Raw genomic sequence first — 15,620 nt, forward strand, 5'->3', positions numbered from 1 at the left:
CTCAAACCACTCCAATTGCCTTGATAAATGCTAAAATGATGAATGTGGCACAAGAGATTTTTTTTAAGTAAAAGATCAGCCACTATCGAAAGCGCCAGAACAGAATCTAGCACTAAATTATTGTTGGAATTAAAAATAGTGCAGAAGATCAGATTGCTGGCTGAAGTAGCACGTGAAGCACTGCTGATACTGAAACAATGCCAGAATGATGACTGGCCACGTGTTGGGCAGAATTATATGCAGTACCCTTTGGAACCACCACACAATTAAGACTACAAGCGACAGTAAAATTTCACCTTTGGTACAAGCCTGTACTACACAGTTAAAGTGGTAGTGATGGCTGAGCAGCCAGACCTCAAGAGTAAGTGAGCAGTACACAAAGGATAGAAATTACTATGATTCAAGCAAACACTGACTCAAGGTTTTCAAGTAAAAGAATATACATTTATTTCCCTCTTCAGTTGTATAACATTGCACTATTATAAGCAGTCTAAAAATCAATTCATACACCACACCACTTCCCTTAAATTCCAGACAAGTTAAGCTCACAAAATGAAGTGAGCGCAAAATGGCACTCCAGCAATTTAAAAGGGGGGGTAAGAAAGGTTAACAGAAATTGAATCACACCAACAGGTAGTACTCCGGGCAATTGAACAAGGAACAAGTTACTTACCTGTAACTGTTCTCCAGCATGGGTCTGGCATGGATTCACATGCTCATGAATATTCCCCGTCGTCAGGCTGGGAATCCTCGGTAAAGAAAAAACCAGTATCAGTTTCGTTTCTGATCTGTCTTTCGTAGTAATAACCAATCACTGGTCTCTGCGTCATACTGACCACAGCCAATGACTGCCCTCTACCTAAGCCCCGCCTCTGGCAGCCATCTTCAGATTTGGAAGCACGTGAAGTGGCAGTATGACCAAGTGAAGAGCCGCAGAGGGGTAGGCGGGAGGGTTCGCATGTGAATCCATGCCAGACCCATGCTGGAGAACAACAGTTACAGGTAAGTAACTTGTTCCTTCTCCAGCATGGGGTCTGGCATGGATTCACATGCTCATGAATAAAGAATACATAGCAGTACACACATGCACAACCACGGGAGGTGGCAAAGGCTCAACATTAAGCATTACATCAAACTCAACATTAAGCATCTTACCTCCTCACCAGGCTCACCTCAGGCGAACAGGTTGCGCAGCACTGCTTGGCCGACCCTGGACTCCTCCCTGGAATCCCGATCGACGCAGTAGAATTTCGTGAAGGTGTGCGTCGACCTCCACGTAGCAGCCCTGCATATGTCCAGCAGGGGCACACCAGAAAGGAACGCCGTGGTAGCTGCGATCGCTCTGGTGGAATGGGCTCTCGGACGGCCAGGCAGCGGTCGGTTTGCCAACCGATGACAGTACATGATACAGCCGGAGAGCCATCTGGAAATGGAAGCCTTCGAGAGTGCCTTCCCCTGATTGACAGGTCCAAAATTCACAAAGAGTTGTGACGTCTTCCGAAAACACTTTGTGCGGTCCACGTAGAACTTTAGCACTCTAGCCACATCCAGCGAGTGCAAAGTCCTCTCAGCCGGCGACGAAGGCAACGGGAAGAACACAGGCAACACCAAGGGTTCGTTGAGGTGGAAGTCCGACGGCACCTTGGGCATGAAGGAGGGGTGCGTCCTGAGCACTACCCTCGTGTCGTGAAAAGTCAAGTACGGGGCCTTGCAGGAAAGGGCCTGGATCTCTCCCACTCGTCGTGCGGAGGTGATGGCCACAAGAAACGCTGTTTTCCACGACAGAAACTTCAACGGGGCAGAGTGCAGAGGCTCGAACGGAGGTCCCATGAGCTTGGTCAGCACCACGTTGAGCTCCCACGCCGGGGCCGGAGCCTTCACCGGCGGGAACGATCTGAACAGTCCCTTCATGAACTCTTTCACCAGACGATGAGACCACAAGGACGTCCGCCCCGTGGTTCTGGTGTATCGGGAGATCGCAGCAAGATGAATCTTGATGGACGCGTGCGCCAGTCCAGCTTTGGCCAGCGTCAGCAGGTACGGCAGTACTTGGGGAGCCGTAATCCGTAGAGGGTTAATCTTCTGTGCGTGGCACCAGACAGAGAACCTCTTCCATTTGTGTCCGTAGCATTTCAGAGTCGAAGACGCCCTGGCCTTTGCAAGAACCTCTCTGCAGTCGGCCGGTATGTCGTATCCTCCAAACTCTAGCGCTGCAGGAGCCAGGCCTGCAAGTTCAGCGACTTCGGTTCGTGGTGGAGGATGGCGCCTCCTTCCCTGGAGAGTAGATCCGCGTCCACCGGCAGCTTGATTGACGGGGACGCTGACAAGTCCAGAAGGTCCGGGAACCATATCTGCCTCGGCCACGCAGGTGCGACGAGGATCATCCTGCACCGTGACCTCTTGAGCTGGTTGATGAGCCGGATCAGCAGTGGCAATGGAGGGAACACGTAAAGGAACAGGCCCTCCCAGGGGAACGAGAAAGCATCCCCCATGCTCCTCGCCTGGGGAAACCTGCTGGCGAACCTCCGGCACTTGGAGTTCGTCGCCGTCGCGAACAGGTCGATCTGTGGTGTGCCCCACCGTCGGAAGAGGCGATCCACTAGATCCTGCCATAGTTCCCACTCGTGGCACGAGCGCAGCTCCCTGCTGAGTGAGTCGGCGATGGTGTTTTTTATCCCTGCCAGATGAAACGGCACCAGAAATATCCTTTGGGCGACGGCCCAATGCCACAGGTCCTGCGCCTCCTTGGGAAGTGCTGGGGACCTGGTTCCGCCCCGTTTCCTGATGTAAAACATGGTGGTGGTGTTGTCGGTGAAGATCCTCACCACCTTGCCCTTGAGGGACGGAAGGAAGGACCCGAGGGCCCAAAACACTGCACGGAGCTCCAGGACGTTGATATGTAGCGATTTCTCCGTCGGGAGCCAAAGGCCTCTTGCGTGCAGATTTTCGGTGTGCGCTCCCCACCTTTCCAGGGAGGCATCCGTGGTCACTGTCTCCTGGTGGGCTGGGGTCTGGAAGTCCATGCCTGCCGTCAGATGCGCGCGGGTGCCCCACCACCGGATCGCTCGTCGGAAACTGTCGAGTGTGATCCTTTCCTCGAAGCTGCCCGTCGTTTGGATCTAGCGCGCGTCCAGGAACTCCTGCAACGGGCGCATCCGGAGCCTGCACAGGGGAATGAGGTAGATGCAGGAAGACATCATTCCGAGGAGGGACTTGATGGACCTCACCTTGGCCGCGTCGGCCACCAACATCCGTTGTACCTTGCCCAGGATGGCCCTGGTCCTCTCCTCCGACGGGGAGGCCAGAAGGGACACTGTCGAGCCTCGCTCCCAGAAACAGTGCGTCTTGCGCGGGTACCAGGTGGGATTTGGCGTAGTTCACGGAGAATCCCAGGTCCGTGAGAAGCTGGACGGTCCTTGCCGTGTGGTCCACGGCGAGCTCCCTCGTCTTGGCTCGGATGAGCCAGTCGTCCAGGTAGGGGTAGACGTGGATCCCCTCTCGGCGCAGCTGCGCCGCCACCGGTGCAAGGCACTTGGTGAAAACCCTGGGTGCCGACCGTAGTCCGAAGGGGAGGGCTTTGAACTTTGAACGACCCAGGACGTGCTGGAGGGTGACCATCCGGAACTTCTGAGCCTTGATGAACTTGTTCAGACGTCGCAGGTCTAGGATGGGGCGCCATCCTCCCGTCTTCTTCACGAGGAAGTATCTCGAGTAAACTCCGGAGCCCCGAAGCCTCTATGGGACGGGTTCGATGGCGCCCTTCCTGAGCATTGCCTTTACCTCCAGGAAAAGCTGCGGGACGTGAAGCTCTTTCCTGGCCACGGGGGGGACGCGCGGGCACCTTCTTTGAAACTCGAGCGCGTGGCCCCGGGCTAAGGCGTCCAACACCCAACGGTCGGTGGAGATGGACTCCCACACGCTGACGAAGCTCGCCAGCCGGCCTCCCACCGGGGTGCTTCGGTGGGGGCCCGACCCCACGGCCGGTTCAATCCTGTTTCAACGAGGCTTTGCCACCTTGACGACGACGGCGGGGTCCGCCCCACTTGCCTCGTCCCCTATAGGCCTCCTGAGACGACGAGCGGGCCGCTTGACGATAGGTGGAGAAACCGCCGCCGGAACCTTTGGAGGCGCCCTTGCCTCCGCTGCTCCGAAAGGGCGGCCGTCGTTGTAGAACCCCAAGGGCCCGGGCCGTCTCTGTGTCCGCTTTAATGGCCTGAAGGGAGTCGTCCACTGTTTTCCCAAACAGGTTGTTCCCATCGAACGGCATGTCCAGGACTCTGGTCTGTACGTCTTGACAGAAGTCCGTAGCCTTGAGCCATCCACGCCGCCTAAGGCACACGCCGTTGCCCAACTGGCGAAATCCCGTATCGGCGATGTCCGTCGCAATAGTGATGGCGTGGTCCGACGCCACCTCACCTTCCTGTAGGATCTCCAGGGCATCCGCCCTCTTGTCGTCCGGTAGGAAGTCCAGCAGAGGAGCCAGTTTGTACCATAGCTCCCTGTCGTAGCGGGCCACGATAGCCAAGGCGTTGGCCGCCTTAATCGTCGTCGCTGCAGACGAGATGACCCTGCGTCCCATAGAGTCCAATTTCTTTCCCTCGCCGTCCGGCGGGGAAGTCGATGTGGAGGCCACCCCCCCCCCTCGCTTTCTTCCTGGCCGCCGCGGAGACGACGGAGTCCGGGGTAGGCTGCGCCCGGAGGCACAGGGGGGCCGCGTCCGGGACCCGGTACTTCTTTTCGTACCGGTCTCTTCTCGCTGGCGTCGTGGAAGGGTTCTTGAGGGCGAGGCCCTCATCCCAAATGTCATCCAGTAGAGGCACCGCGAGGACCGTCTTCCTCTTGGCCTCGCGCCGTTGATAAAGGAATCCTTCCTTTTTCTTCTCCTCAGGGCAGAGTTGGAAAAGATCGGACGCCCTGGCGATCATGGAGTGGAACGATCCAATCTCGTCGGGCGGAGAAGCCCTGGTGGGAGGGGAGGACGGAAGATCCTCGTCGTAGACCTCGTCGTCCGTACCCGTCGCGGCCGTGTCAGTCCCCGTATCATCCCCTCGAGTCGTGGACGGGGAGGAGGGCTGGACGGGACGCGACGGCTGAAAAGGAGGTGGAGGGTGAATCCTTTTCTTGGGAGGAGGCACGCCAGAAGGTTCCGGTTCTGGGTCCCCCGGCGGGAGTGGTTCCTCCGCTGGCAACGGTAGTCTCGTCCTTATCTCCGTGCATAAGGACTGTATAGCCCACAAAATGGCCGCCGAGTTGTCTTGCGGCGCTGGCAGAGGGGAATCCGACGGGCGATCAGGGGCTCCGTCGGCGCCCTCGGCGATGTCGTCACCCGCGTCAGGATCCATCCCGACGGGCCGGTCTTCTTCCACGCCGAGGCCGTGGCTTAAGACCTCGATCAGCTCTTCCTCCGAGGTTGAAGCCGAGTCTACGACGACACCCTGCCCCCCCCCTTTTTCTTCTCCGCCGGAGATTTCACGGGGGTCCTATCGATGGGCATAAAAGAGGACTCCCTCCGAGGTGGCAGGGAGACTGAGCCCCGAGGTCGCCACCACTGGCGTAGCCTCGACAGTGAGCCAGGGCCGTCGCCACAGTCTCGATACAGGCCTTGGCCGGATGGATTAAGGTCTTCACCACCTTAGGTGCGCTCACCGCCTTATCCTTGAGGGGGGGGGGGAACACTGCCTCGCTCCCCCTCCGATGGGGCCTTCGAGCTCGACCGGGGCCTCTCCAGGAGCTTCGCCGGGTGCTCGGCCTTCCTCTTACCCGACCCAGAGCGTTGGCTCGTGGTTGATGGTACCGGGGAGGGTGCGCCCTGCCTGGCGCCCGTAGAGCCCGACCGTTCGGCGCTCCCGGTGCCAGCGGACTCGCGGTGCTTGGCCTTGTGTTGGACCCCCGTCGCCGGGGCGTCCTCAAAGGTCTTAGAAGACCGCTCGGATTTCTTCCTCTTCTTCTCGCCGGACGGGCTCTTCCCTTCCAGCCAGTTGGCGAGACGTTGATGGCGGTCCTTCATGGTCCGCTCCGACATGTTGCCGCAAAACGCACAGTCCTTCTCCACGTGAGTCTTGTCCTCATGTAAGCAGTAAAGACAAAAGGAGTGTTCGTCCTCCTTAAAGACGTTCTGCAGCTGGCATCCAGGGCAGACCCTGAACAGCTTTCCGGGCGTCGAGCTTCCCTTCTCCTGGGCCATGTCCGGGACGGGCCTGAGAAAACTTCTGGAGTCCTCCAAAAGCGTAGCTCGACGAAATCTTCACCCTTGAGGGGCGCAGACGAATCCGACACGGGTCCCCGTTGATCGGATGGAGAGTCGGTGGAGCTTGAGGCTCTTTTGACCGAAAAAAATGAAGTTTGAGAAAAAACGTGAAAAAATAGCACTAACGCTCGAGAGCAATAGCACGAGGATCCCAGCACATGAACGTGGGGTAAAAATCTGAAGATGGCTGCCAGAGGCGGGGCTTAGGTAGAGGGCAGTCATTGGCTGTGGTCAGTATGACGCAGAGACCAGTGATTGGTTATTACTACGAAAGACAGATCAGAAACGAAACTGATACTGGTTTTTTTCTTTACCGAGGATTCCCAGCCTGACGGGGAATATTCATGAGCATGTGAATCCATGCCAGACCCCATGCTGGAGAAAAGAGACTACAATGAAAATCAGATAGAAAAGGCTTACGGCCAAAGTCAATGGTTCAAAAGATTTTGCTCAAGATAATACAGTTTAGTGTTGTTCGCAGTAAAGTTTGTGCCACGGATTCCAGACAAGGTTGGTAGGTAGTAAAGTTAGTTCAAAGAGAAGGACAAGCCCTCGGATTGGAGAAAGATTTCAAACACTTTCACCGCGGCTGAACGGAACAACCGGATTTGCACAGTACCTTAAAACGGAGTTGTAGCTGAGGCAGACATTCCTGGTAGTTCCTGCAGGCTCATGGTTCCTGAAGCAACTGTCGGACTAATCAGAAGTAGTAAGACTGGAGGGTCCTGCACTACCAGGGAAGAAACAAGCAGCAAAGCAACGAATAAAAGGTGAGCTCCTTAAAACCCAAGTAGGGTCTGACCTTCCTGGCTATCAGGCCCACTGTAGCTCTGTACAGCGAATTTGACCAGAGGGGTCAAGGCTTGCAGTTTGGGCAAACCGATTGGTCCCACCAGCTCAAGGGAAGAAGTTTCCTAGAGGATCTTCTGTCGGATTCTGAAGATTCGGACCTGCAGCAGGGCTTCACCAGGCGGTTCAGTCGTAGGGGTCCTCTTCCATCAGTTCCTCAGGTTCTTTCGTTCCAGTGGCGACTCTGCTCTTCCAGTCCCAGAGACTTGCTTTTTATGCAGTTTTCCCCCATTCATACAGCCTGGCTGTCTCACACAGCAAGGTGGCTGTCCTGGCAAGGACAGTCACCCAGCCAATCAAACAGGAGTGTGACTTGGGTTACCAAGGGAACCCATGAGAGGGGTCCTAAGATCCCCTCCCTCACATCTTGCCTACCCAGACTTTCAGGTGCCTGGAGGGCTTTTGGGCAGAAGCCCGCAAAAAGATTGCGCCCCAAACCAGTTTGTCCCTTTGTTCCCCGAGTAAACATTAAAAGAAATGGAGAATAAACCCAGCCGGAACCGTAATAAAACATGGTCAAGCGGGTTTATGTTTGAGGCTAATGTAATAGTCTAAAACACCATGGTTTGCGATAGAAAAGATAGGGTAGACACCACTGCCACCAGCCAAGTCTTACTGTAAACGGAATGAAATAATGCTCCAAGAGACAGACAAAAAGGGATAAGAATTAACCCTTTCCAATACTCCATGTAAGATGGGGTGTACTGGTCTGTGGTTAAAGTGACTATTATAAAGTTAAATGGCAACTTTATGGAGTCAGTCGGAAGTCAAAAAGACAATCCTGTGTCACCGCACTGAAGGTGCTGTGTAACATGAAAATGGTGCCGTGGAATAGGTGAGGCTCCAGCGCCCAAGATCACACAAAGTAGAACTACACAGCATAACACATCTAAGAGTGGGGGGAAAAAAGGCTCACACTTACCAGGTGAAAACAATCCCTAGAAATCCAGCAAAGTTGCTGAGGGACTCAGTAGGTAAGCCATTTATGAGAATTCTCCCCAAGACCACAAGATTACAATGCTACAATAAACACATGTTATTCAGAGTACTTTGAAGTCTCTCTGATAAGACTCCGATCACCACAAATGATCGTACCGAAAGCGCCCTGCTATCTGAGAATACAATTGGAAGGATTACCACACGCTGCAATGATAATTCCGCAAGAGGAAGCAACTTTGAAACGAGCAAACAACCCCTCAGCAAAGCAAGTGAGCTCACATGTGGCAGTTGCCGCTGCAGCGGTCATTGTAAGGAACACCTGTTTTCCATCCTTGCCATCAACTTCAGCGAATGCGGAGAGACTAGTTGGTAACCCTGAGGCCGCTTTGAACAAGGAAATAGCTACTCCTGATGTTACTCAATGCCTAATGCGATTGATAAGGATTTATTTACCGTAGAGTTTGCAAGGCAAAATGCCACCGTAGATGTGGAAGAAATTTCATCGTATTTAATTTCACCAAAAAAAGACGGAAGTAAAATTCAGACAAAGTGTGTGCACCTCACACCAATAACGAGAGCATTCTTGCGAAAAATTGAATTGATCACTGTTAATCCAACGGAAGCAGTAGAAAAAACATTACGGCTGAGTCGAATCCAAACAAGGGCGAAGAAATAGAAGTAAATGATTGTGGTGGTGACCAAGTGATTTTGGATGAGACTTCTACAACAGATCTGATGAATCTGTCAATTTATGAAACAAATGAGGACATGAATGATGAAACAAACTCTGATAATAGAAGGCAATTGTAATGACGAGGCCAAACTTTAAACAAAAAAAAAAATCAGTAAGTCGTGATGAACTGTGGACTAAACAAAAATAAAGGTTATAAGAATTTGCAGGATTGTGCGGCCCAAATATTTACTGGGTGAATGCAAGCTCTAAGAATATAAAAACAGAACCTTCTACACTGGATGAGAAAAGGGCTAAAGTTGAGGCACAGAACTCCATCAAACAGGTCAGTGGAGAAACATCGGTATGTTAAGAGATTCAGTAATGAGAACATGAATCAAAACCGACATCAAGAAGCCCATCTGAATACAAACCGTGTGCATTTGGTGTGAGATTCGACACATTTAAACATGCAAGTCCAGAAAAAGCAGGACGAAATAATCAAATGCTCAAACTATGGATCACAGGAAATAAAAAGGCAAAATCAGATGCCAATTTCTTCCTTCGGATGGAACGTCTTAGTAGTGTGAAGGATGGCCTTATTTTAAATAGAATGTGAAACGATTATTGCACCATATTCCTCACTTACGGACCTTAACTTCGGATGACATTAAAACTGTCTAATTTCCTGTAGAGAAAAGGCATGATTGCGTAAAATCAAGCATGATAAGGAATGCTGCTAACCTACTTAATCCACTGGGGTTTGATATCCTGGACATCACTAAGAAAATTGAAACTGCTTCATAAGGATCGTGGTTCTGTTTCATGCCAGGGATGTGTTCCCTAAAACACAGCCCTGGAAGACCAGAGAGACTAATGATACTGAACAAACTATGCTGGATGCCCCCTTTGAGAGTAAGCGAAGTGAGCTATCAAAAGATGACTTGATAAGAATCACATTCACTCGAAATAAATTAACTGAAGTTGGAAAACCAATAATTGATAATACAGTAATGGATGAAGACCACGAAAAATGGAATTGGGTGGCTGGTGCCTTAAATAAAACTGACAGTTAATGCCAGAGAAATATAAATGAAGGATTTTGTATTGGTCCTGGAATACAAGAGGTCATGCTCACCTGTTTAGTAATGAACCGTATGAGATAAAAACGGATATTTGTGTTTCGAGGAAACGTGGCTTATGGAAGCACCCAATATGGAGGGGTTTGAGATTGCTATTAACCCTGTTACATAAGGCAAAAAAAGGCACCCTATGTCAGGGTTGCTCCTAATGGTTAAAAATGAAAGTGGATAATGGGTGACGCACTAAGAATTACTCAGCATATATGCAGGCTACTTTGATTAACCTGCCTGGCTAAATGAAGGGCATTGGCAAAGAATTGCACTAAACATCTACTGGCAGCATAACGCCATGGGATATGCAATTTATTGAGTTAATCTCAATCATAAACATCAAGGACAACGAACCAACTGCCAATATTTTTATTTGCAGAGATCTAGCAAGCGGATGTCAACAAGGAAAATACAAAAAGATCAAAGTTAACATCGGCGCGACTGAACTGTGGTTGAAAGATATGGAAGTTGGGATTTGGCCATGCTGAATGGTAGTATCACAGGAGATGTCCCTGAAACCGACATGGCAGAGAAATCAACACGCCTCTACAATAGATTAAGTCTTTGCATCTGAGCATATTACCAAGCAAATTAGTAGTGTCATACAACTGAAACAGTGACCACAATTTTATCACACTTCACCTAGCTAAAGAACAAAAACATCTATGGGGAAGAACGGAGCAGCAGAGTATTAATGTTGCTCCTGGAAGAAACAGATTAAGGCTAGATATTGGGTAAGTAAACAACTTTATGCGTGCTATACTAAAATAAAAAAATCAAGATAATGATCAAGGGACTATTGTACGCTCCTAGATCAATACAGAGAAGTAGTTGCTCCCAGTGGTAAAACCAACTTTAAAAGACTTCATGCATGGGATCCCGAACTGGTGTAAAAGAAAAACTACGGAAATTAGACATTGTAAGAAGGAACCTCTAGGCTATCAAGTGATTAACATTAAAAAAGCAAAGCTATAAAAACTAGCTAATTGGCCAGAAAATCTCATAACAATGTGATGCTGAGTTAATGTCGACACTTGCAAACAGAAACACAGGTGCTTTCTGTAATCTATTAAACGCAACAGCCCTGCAAGCGCATTTATTAGCAATATGGTCTCAGAAAAGCAATGGCCAGAACATTATACAGCTAGGTTCAGAAGGAGGGCGAAATACCAGATTTAAATCTACCCAAACAGCCAATGGCCGATTGAAATTGAAAAAGTTGACCTCTTGCAAAAAAAACAAGAGAATTAGCTCTTAAAGAGCCTCGGGCCCTGATGGGCTAACAAACCAGATTCTCAAACAGCATCCAGAACAGTGGGCTGAATTTTGTTACCTGTTCGATTCAATAACACAAAACTGTAAGATACTGGAATCTTGGAGGGCAATCGTGGTCCCAATATTTAATAAAGCATTACGATCTGAACCAAAGAACTATTGCGCTCCTCGATGTGGTAAGAAAAATCTTTGCCACACAGCTTCTGTCCCATCTGTCAAAATGGATCAAATCTTCAGGCAGATACGATGCAAGACAATCTGGATTTGTGAAAGGCGTGGGTTGTATCCTGAACCTAATAAATCTGCTAAAGATGAGGCGATTTGCCAAAACACCAATCTATTTGGCGTTTATTGACATCTCATGCCTTTGACCGCGTCAATCGAGAAATGCTGTGGACTAAACTAAATGGAAATTTCCAGCTAGTTTGCTTGGTACTATTAGAGAACTTCATTCAGAAACAGAAATGAAGAGAAAACTCAACCATGCAGGAACCTTGTCGGCACCAATCAAGACTCATCGAGGAGTAAAACAAGGTTGCTCACTTGCAATATTTTTCCTCGTTTCTTTCGGGGAACACTGGAGCCGTCAACTCATTCTCTCAAAAAAAAAATCAATGGCCACGAGATTGGCTGGTTACTCTATGCGGATGACATTATTGCTGGATTTGACTTGAAATGGGCTAAAACGGAAATTGACCACCTTGGAAAACAGGTTGCCGCCAAAGAACTTAAAATAAATCCAGCCAAGTACGAAAGTCTCATATTGCAAGTTCTTGTTGGGAATAAAACAGCAAAAAAATTGTGTGGCATCTGAACAAAAACCCTGAATTGTGTGAAGTAAAATACCTTGGTATGTGGGTTAATATTAATCTCAATGATGGACCCTGGACACAAAGTACAAAACAAAAATGCAAACCACTTGCATACCAAGAATCCAACATGTAATATGTTAAGTTCTCGTTAAAGCCTGTGATGGCGCACTAGAATCAAAAGGTGGTGCCTGCCCTAATACATGGCGCTGACTGCGCCTTAGGAGCTTATACATTATGGCCCCAATTGGAGAACATGTATTTGAGCAAAGACTTAAAGCTTTGAAAAGGCTTACCAACAGCCTGCCTACGATATTAACTAGGATTGGTATCAATTAATGCAATAGTAGCGTGGAATAGGTTATCCACATACAGGCAGACCATGGACAATCTTCCACCACATTGCCGATTTGGGAGGCGGCAATAAAGAATCTGTCTGAGTAAATGGCGTTATGCGAAAAACATCTGGCAGACGAATATTGACAGCATGGCACTGAAAAACAATCCAAATCTAGTATAAAAAAGGTGTCTGTACACCAAATCAACATAGGCTGATGAAAGAAGCTGCTAAAGGTAAAGGCCAGACCATTTTACTGCAACCTGGAGAAAATGCCAAGCATGAATTCCAGAACTGTACATATGAAATTTCGGCTTAACCTATTCGACAGAGGTTATGGTTAAGATACAGCGAAGATAGCCTGAAATGACAGTCAGTTCTTTAAGTTCAGAAATGAAACCTTAAAGCACTTGCATTATACTGCCCAGCTCTCAGGATGTTAAGAACCAGACACAGGAGTGTACATAACTGCAAGTCCCTCGCTATGTGTGAGAGGTTTGCAAATCCAAAAGGAAATTTGTATGCTTTAATGGATTTGAACAAAATTAACAGTTTGCTCTTGGAAAAAGGGGTAGTTCATAGAGTTCTGAGTTTGTATGATTATATGCGAAGAGTTTAGCATAATGACATGTCTATGTGATTGATTTTCTATGACTTACATAGCCTCTTTAAAATATAAAATTTCATTTTAAGAGGCTATCTAAGAGAACCGCCAGGTATTTTCTGTGCTTGCAATGGTTTGGCACATTAAAATAAGTATCCTGACGGTCCAATGACACCAACCAATTCTGGAGTTGGAGGGCCTGAAGATCAGAGAGTGACCATCTTGAACTGGCCCTTCCTGAGGAACTTGTTCAAGTATCTCAAGTCCAAGATGGGTCTCAATGCTCCGTCCTTCTTGGGTATTAGGAAAGGGGAACAACAAAAAGTGTTCCTCTCCGCTACAGGCGCTGGTTCTATAACCTTTCTCCAGCAGGGTTAAAATCTCCTGCTCACAGAGCAGATCTGGAATCCTCAAAGAGTGGTCCCCCGGTGGATTGTTCTGAGGTCTTTGTATAAAAAGGAAGGCAGTAACCATAGGCTAGTTTCCAGAGCCCAAGCATCCGAAGTAACGTCTCGCCATTCTTCTAGAGGCTGACAGTCTGCACCCCCCCCCCCAAACTGGTGAACTGTGACTCAAGATCTCAGAGGTTGAGGCGGCTGATGCAGTGGCAGAAGATGAAGGCCCAGCTTGAGCTGGCTTTGCACCGCTTTGTCCACCACAAGGAAATCTTTGGCCCCTTTGACTGGCCATTCCTCTCGCTCTTCCAGTTGGAGTAGTGGTGAAAAGAACTACCCGTCCAAGGTTGTCCACTAGGTCGAAAAGGCTGAGGTTTCCCCAATAGCTGCGCGATTTGGCAGCCGCCTTCGAGGTCTGCAACTTCAAGACTGGTCAGCCTTGTTGCCAAAAAGGTGAGACCCCGTCAAGGGCAGGTTGAGAAATCTGGACTGCACAGCTGGTGCAAAACCAGACTGGTGCAACCACGCAAACCTGGGCATAACAGTGCTGGTAGCCATCGCTCCGATGATCAGCCGAATCCAAACCCCGACTGAAGACACTCGCATATGGCTTATTTGCTGTCCAACTATGGCTAAGAACCCATCTCTTGCATCCCCCTCGGGAATGTGCTCAGCTGCCATGGAAATGCAGTCCCATAGAGTGAACGTAAACTTTGCAAGGGCACATGTGGAGTTGGCAAATTTAAGTGCCATACTCCGTGGAAAATACCTTCCTGGCTCATCCATCTACTCGTTTGTCGTCCCTATCTGGAGGGATGGTAGGGTAAGCTGCCTGCTTAGATGTTGCAGTAGCTGCCTGCACCATCAGACCATATGGAGTGGGGTGTTTTGACAGGTAGTCCGGGTCACTACTGAAGGGTGGCACTTCCTGGACAAGTTTATTAATAGCCAGATTGATCTCTGGTGTCTCCCGATTAGTCGCCACCCTTTTCTGCAAGGCAATATGGAATGGTAATATGGGATCCGATTGCGGGCCTTCATCTAAGATCAGTAAGGTCTTGTTCGAATGACAATGGAGGCTCATTCCACCCCATGTATTCCACTACCTTAGACAGGAGTTGCCTATAGGCAACATCTGCATGCTCCCTAGCCTCTGGTCTCCCAAACTCCACTCAGGTGAGGTATCCACCCCACTTGCAGTCTGTAGGTTGTCATAGAGGTCCCTCAACCTGGACTCCTCTGCAATAAAAACTGGTACATTTGACGTACCAAATTGAGGCCAAATGGAGCCTCAGACTTCATTTTCTTCATAGATTAAGAAAGATTTAAAATAGTCTTTCCTGGGTAGAGGTACATATGGTTTCTTAGGAATTTGGGGGTTTTGGCAATGGATTAGACGCTGGTCGAGTCGTCAAACTTTCTTCAATGGCACCGTAGATTTTACTATGGTGCTCAGTGTCGATGGCACAGCTGGTGTTTATGCCTTCAGCGTCGATGAAAAGGGGTTTGACTGTTGTCAAAGGCGCCACTGGCGAAGGTGTTGATGGCATCAACGGCCGATGCTTCCAGCTCCACTGATCCGTCGATGAAACTTCAGACCCAGGCCTCGACGGCTCTCGATGCAGATCGGGCCTTTGTCCCGGGCTCGAGGGTTGCAGGATTTAGGGCGAGTCCTTTTCCTCCCTGGCTTTTCAAAGGTGTGTAGGTTTATGGCTTGGAGGCTTTTGTTTCTCAAATATTTTGAACATATGTTCTTAAAGCCTCCCACTCGGCCAGAGTGCATTTTTTTGGTTGGACAAGAAAGCGTCCGATGACTAAGTCGACCTATGTAGCCTTCTCTTTGACTGAAGGAGTGGTGGGAGCCACTCCTCGATTGACCGTTTGGCCTTCTTCCAGGGAGAGTCGCCTCTCGACTCGGTCGTGGTAGGATATTAAGGGATTCGACCTACCTTTAACTTCCCCTTTCGTTCCTTCAAGGCTTTTCCAGCCATGGACCAGCACTTGGAGCAGTCTGAGGTGTTCTGGTCCGCTCAGAGGCACCACAAATACCATGGGGATCAAAGACATTTTAGACCCACAATCATGACACTTTTCGAAACCGGACTTCGGGGTTGTCGGTGTCGACAAAGACATCTTTATAAAATAAGTTAGTCACAAAAGGGATTAAGAAGCGCACCATATTACTTCAAAGCTAAAGCTGTTGCAGAAAAATTGAACTGAAGCCAACGGACGATGTGCATACTTTATATGCCTTTCGATTGCATCCGAGATGCAGGCCTTCGAGGGACATCGAGTAGACTCCATCGACGCACAGCGCCCTCCGCCTAAAACATAAAATTCCCAAGCAGCTGGATATATCAAA

General features: G+C 49.4%; 1 protein-coding gene across 1 annotated transcript in view; it reads right to left on the reverse strand.

The window, feature by feature from the left end:
* Nucleotides 1-15,620, reverse strand: part of MAEL (maelstrom spermatogenic transposon silencer) — a 1,183,486-nt gene that overhangs the window by 1,086,844 nt on the left and 81,022 nt on the right. The window lies entirely within an intron of this gene.

This window comes from Ambystoma mexicanum, chromosome 7p, assembly GCF_040938575.1.
Source record: "Ambystoma mexicanum isolate Mex_15411 chromosome 7p, UKY_AmexF1_1, whole genome shotgun sequence".
Classification (NCBI taxonomy): domain Eukaryota; kingdom Metazoa; phylum Chordata; class Amphibia; order Caudata; family Ambystomatidae; genus Ambystoma; species Ambystoma mexicanum.